At 27.4% G+C, this 6,020-nt stretch overlaps 1 long non-coding RNA gene across 1 annotated transcript; it reads right to left on the bottom strand.

Annotated features, from left to right (window-relative positions):
- Nucleotides 1-4,722: 4,722 nt before the first annotated feature.
- On the bottom strand, nucleotides 4,723-6,020 carry LOC135927123 (uncharacterized). The gene is made up of 4 exons (XR_010571950.1): nucleotides 5,412-6,020; nucleotides 5,314-5,367; nucleotides 5,235-5,268; nucleotides 4,723-4,862 (listed from the first exon to the last, which is right to left on the bottom strand). It is a non-coding gene; the product is annotated as an uncharacterized LOC135927123 (long non-coding RNA).

Raw genomic sequence — 6,020 nt, 5'->3', positions numbered from 1 at the left:
TTTGCGCCTACCGTTTAAGAAGTAACATAAATGAACAAATTTTAGCTTTGAAGATTATAAAGCAGAAATGTGAGACAAATATAAGTTGACTTTTTATTTTATTATTGATTTTAAACGCGCTTTTGTTAACGTTAGTCATGATTCTCTGTGGAATATCTTAGCAGAATGCGGCATTGATACTAACATCATAAAAATCATCAAGACGCACTACTGGAATCTTTTCGCCACTTTCAAAATTAACAATAAAGATTCTTCGCAAAAAAAAAGGGGATAAACAAGGGTGTTGTTTCCTCGTGGCTGTTTAATTCATGAACAAAATTATAAAAGATATGTTTGAGAACTGCTAAATCTTTTAGAACTAAGGTCTATGTGTTACTTAGAGAATAGGGTGATATTCTACGCGGATGACATAGTTATGATTACAAAAGGTTTGGGAAGAAACTCAAAATTTGATATTTATACTAAACCTTCAGTCTTAAGGCTGGCCTGGATATAAATTTTGATAAAACAGTTATAATGCCCTCGTCCCATGCACATCCTCTAGAAAACTTGTAGTAAGGGGCAAGATGGTAAAGGTAGTGAAATCCTTTAAATATCTTGGTGTAACCATTGGCAATAGAGGCAGTTGCAAAGGGGAACTTAAAATCCATATACAAATGCCACTGCAGCTTTTTATAAATTTTTCAAACTGTAGAAAGCTAGATAGATATCTGTTTACAAAACTCGGAATTTTTAATTCAACCATCATTCCAATTCTCCTCTATGGCGGAAACAAATGGGAGATTACCATGAGAAAGAGAAGAAAATTGCAAATGTTCGTAAGTAAATGTCTAAGAATAATAAACGGCAATCTTCTACTCTTTCGAATAAACACTAAATCACATGTTTAAAAAAAGCCCCTTACCTTCTTTGTCCACATCTTGAGGAATTATAGTAACAATAGTCTGGTTATCCATACCATTAGTTGGTTATATTACTTTAATGGGAAATCATATCGCAAGTATAAAACATTAAGGTTCTACAGAACTTTGAAAGATATAATATATTTAAACCTAAATATGAAACAGTTCCTGAAATTAAATAAAAACAAAGGGTCTAAAAGGAAACTACTAAAAATCAAATCAAATTATCTAACTCTCCCTTAAATTCTTTCTTGATACAGGTTTTATTTATTTATCTTCTTCACTGACTTATATTTCATTAAAACTTACTTTTCGATTATTTTTTATTAATCTATCAATCATAGATACAATTTACTTTAAAATTAAAACCGGTCCTTCCCTTGTCTACAAAGTAATTAAATACATATGTATTGCAATTCATGGGTGTGTGCTGTATTTTTCTGCCCACAGACGTTTAAGCAATAGTCCTAGGGGATTGAGCAAGTACCTGCGCTTGCCCACAAACATGTGATCTCACCCTAATCCAATTTGATAGATTTGAGAAAAACCCAGCGTAGCCCTATCCATAACCAGAGGGCAACAACGTTTTTATCACGTGTTACATAACACTGCAAATACTTTTATCTACAAGTCAAAAAAAAAATTTTCAAAAAAAAAAAATGTAAACGATTCTCGCATTTATACATTGTGTGTCCTAAGTAGATTTCATAAATTTCAATAATAAAAGATATATAAGATACCATCTATCTATACCTACTAAGGTACAGGATAGAATGTTGATAAAAAAAATGGAAAAAGTTATCTAGATTAGAGATCTGCATAAGTGCTCAAGCCCAAACGGGCTTCAGGTCAGGCCTATTTTTTAAAAAAATTCGGGCTGGGTCGGATTTGACCTTAGAAATTTTTTGAAATGTATTTAAATTTATCAATTTTAAGTTGAATTTTTTGTGTAAAAATAAAAATATTTGGGGCCGGGCCGGTAATTTTTCTTTTAAAAAAAAATTTCGGATAAGGGCCCAACCGGCAAAACTTTTTTAAAAAATCTCAGGTCGGTCCGGCAAAACCTTTTTAAAATACTGATACTTCAAAAAGATAATTTAAAAAATTGAGATAATTTGAGATAATATATTTTTGGACATTTATTTTTTTTAAAAAAGACATAACAAAACAGTTTATTTACATTCATTTTTTCACTTTTATATTTTCGTATAGTGTATAATGTTGTATATTTACAATTACATGTAAAAAAATTTGTTTATCTTATACAAGTTATTTATCAGGACAAATGTCATAAATAAAAAAAAAACATATACTAAATAGAAATTCTTATAAAAACTCATTAACTGAAAAGTACGAGGTAGAAGAAAGTACCGAAGAGATAGTAAACAAAGTGGACGCAGTAAGCAATAACGATGAAATGAACCTAAAGGAGAGAGGGGAAAATGATACAAGTCAAGGAACTGGTACACAAACTATTATTAATATCTGATACTATCTATTTTGTCTAGATTGACAAGGTTTGCAAATATAATTAGACAATCAACTTGGACCTAAAGAGGGAAAAAATAGTGTTTTTCCTTAGAAAAAAATATCTTTGATATTATGAATATTTATGTAAGTTGTTGGTATCGAGGCAAAAATCTTTCCGTATAATTTAATATTTCTAATTCAATTTTATCAGCATCATCAATAAAAAGAGTATGAATTAATAGGATGGTCAAACGCTACTTTGTTCTTAATAATAGCATGTGTTTCATCTAGCAATAGATTTGATTTCAAATATTCTTTTTATCTTCGTTATCAATTCATCTAATATAAAAAAATACGTATCTCGAATGAGAGCTACTAATAAAAAGTCCTTATATTCATAATTAAAAAAATATTAAAAATCTTTTATTCAAACCAATTTCGATAGCTTTAACCAGTCGTAGGCTATAAAGTAAGTCAGTTTGAGATTCATTTACGTTTAGATGATTCCGCTCGACGATAGATGCGTTTTGCGCATTTAAATCACGTAAACTTATTTTTATGACAAATAAAAAATTGGAACCAAATCCCCCATAAAATAACAATTATTTTGACCCATCGCTTTAACAATATCTATTGCAAAGGTGATAACTCCTTTAGTATATTACTCAGTATTTATGGATGTTGTATTGAAACGGGAAGATAATTATTAACATTTATTGAGATCTATTTATATTGTATATTTGTCAGATATCTGCAGAGGTACCATTTGCTTTTATTAAATTTTTGGCACACCCAGGCTGGATTTTTTTTGCCAAAAATTTTTTAGCGGCCAGCTGGGGTTTTTTTAAAAAAAAATATATTCTATTTATTTTTAATTTTTTATTGCTATTAATGGCGATTTAAAATAATGTTTTACGGCCCGGCTAGAGTATTTTTAAAAAATAATTTTTAGACCTGGCCTGGGTATATTTAACCTATTAATAGTCAACATACTATATCCGCAACAGTTGTTATTTGTTGATTATAAATATTTAAATTTTTTGAATTGAAATAATATGTGCGATAACCCAGTGTCAGCATAATGTAAATATACGAGGTAAAACATATTGCGGTGACCTATTCTAGAAATTTTATCGACGTAGCAGTAGTAAACTCATGAAAGTTATGGAATAGAGTGAATCCTGATGACAAAAAATTATTAACATTTTCGCGGGAAATAACTAAGATATATATATTATATGTAACATGGTTTAAAAAATCATAATATAAAATTACATAATTGTACTCTTAGAAATGTAAAATACATTGATAAATTATGAAATTATCTATCATATTTTGATATTTTGCAATAATATAATTTCAATCTAATTTTTATTCACCTATCTAATAGTCAACGTTACTGCAATGGTTTAGAATTCCTATTTAGGATAATTTTTTCATGATTTCTTAGTTAGACTAAAATTTGATCAAGAAATTTATTGGCTGGAATTTGACCATTGATGGGCTAAAAAAATTAAAAACTGACCAACCCATATATCCGGCCAATATTAGGGTTGAGCCTGCAGGTCCCTGATATTTATTTTAAAATATTTAATATATTAGCCAGCATTTGTGGTCATTAAAAAAAATTAAACAAATTGTTATTTGAGGAAGATATCATTAGAATGTTGATAATTATTTGTGGAAGTTTTCATTGGAATATTAATTATTGGTGGGAAATTTAAACAAACCTAAATTTATAACTAATTAAATAAAAAGATTTGTAATTATTTTATGATTTCCATGGTTAAATTAAGTTCTGATCTGATAACTGACTTTATTTTTGAAGAAGTAAGGAAAGATCTTTATTTAGTTATAAAATTTTATGTGCCCAAAACAGATTCTGTTGCCTTGGGAGATGGCAAAAACAAATTTGGTGAAATCAGATGTCCATAATAAAATAGGAAAATTACAGGATATATAAAAAATGGCAGTTTTGGTATAGAAGAAGAATTATTCAGAGGTATAAGGAAATTATTAAGACAGTAAGTTTTATTATTCATATATTGTTGATACTTAGGGTGGAAATATTAGAAAACATGCTGATCTGTTGCAAGAACAAGAGGTATTATCTCAACTTAATGAAGCTGAGGGAGAGTATCTTGTAGAGAAAGAAATGTCAGAAACTATTGATTTAACATTAGCAATTCCAAATTGTATGATGCGATGTTTGTCACATAATTGAAAATACCCAAAATGAATCAATAAAGAGTGATATATTGCAACATGTACATATACAACTATATAATGTATATATAGGACTATATATTCTAATTATTATGATTAATTTTATATAACATAGTCTAATTATAATGTTATCAATAAAAAATATTATTTAATAAAATAATTATAATTCTTGAGTTTAGATATATCATATTATTCTCTGTAGATTTGTTTCCTGTTTTCAATATGTAGTTCAATATATCATGTATGGTTTCTTTGTTTTGCATTCTAAAAATTACATAAAAAATATTACAATTTTTATATATAAAAAAACATTTGTTCAGATGAAAATACTCTAATTTTTTTTATAAAAATCTAACAATCCAGGCTCAAACATTATAATGATTGTCTAAACACTTATTTAAAGATTGATATAAAATTTGTTGTCATACTGTTGTGAACATCTGCTAAGCTTATTTCTTTATACAAGAATAGATTAAAGATTTTTATTGTAAATGTTTTAACTAAATTATTTGTAAAAATTCTATAAAGCCCTTTAAGTTAGGTCCCAAAACTTTTAAAAATTTTCCCAGACTATTAAAAAAAACCACATAACTTTTTAAAGTAGTCAATGGTTTTGCAAAATATTCAAACTTTTACCATCTTATGAATGCAGTAAATCAATTCTGTATCCCTATATGTGTATGGATAACAACTATGTAATATATTATAATGTAACTTTTAAGATATTGATATATAATATTCCACATAAGCTTTAGAATCTGTGTATTTTCTTTATTGATAAAGAATGAATAGATATAACATTAAATACATTACCTTATCCTTTTAAGTTATTTAAATTTGATCATCTAATATTAAGAAATATAGATCACAATTATTAGTAAGCTTGTTAAAATTTCTATTATAAGTTTGACTTTGGGCTAATTTCTACTTTATTTAAAAATCAAAATTAGGTAATTGACGTAAATTCGTTTGCGAGATCAGCTGTTAACCTTCGAGCTATTTCACATCATTAAACTCAAACTTCTAAAAAAATGAAATCCAGTTCCAGACATCACCTTTAATCTCCTCCAACCGAATTTAATAAAATTCATAAAATATGGGAGATGTCAATCAAAAAAAAGGTAATTTAATGAAGTGTACGAGTATTTTAGCCCTCTTCTGAAATTTGACATTAGATGCGAACCGGAAATTCAGCCCAAATTATTTAAAATATATTTATATCGAAGCATATATATGCTAATTAAAATCAACAATGAGTTTAGCCTAAATCGAATTCATTAGTCTTAGAATAAAATGACTTAATATTGGTTTAAACTTAACTGAGAAAAATTGCTAAGAAAATTTCATCCAATATCATTTTTAAACATTAAAATAACAGAATTGAAACTTTATTTATATAGACAATTCTAACTTACTCTTTTA

Source organism: Gordionus sp. m RMFG-2023, chromosome 3, assembly GCF_954871325.1.
Source record: "Gordionus sp. m RMFG-2023 chromosome 3, tfGorSpeb1-WG-v2, whole genome shotgun sequence".
NCBI classification, from domain to species: Eukaryota; Metazoa; Nematomorpha; class Gordioida; order Chordodea; family Parachordodidae; genus Gordionus; species Gordionus sp. m RMFG-2023.
Note: the sequence above shows the minus strand (reverse complement) of the source record. Positions and strands in the feature narration are given on the sequence as shown.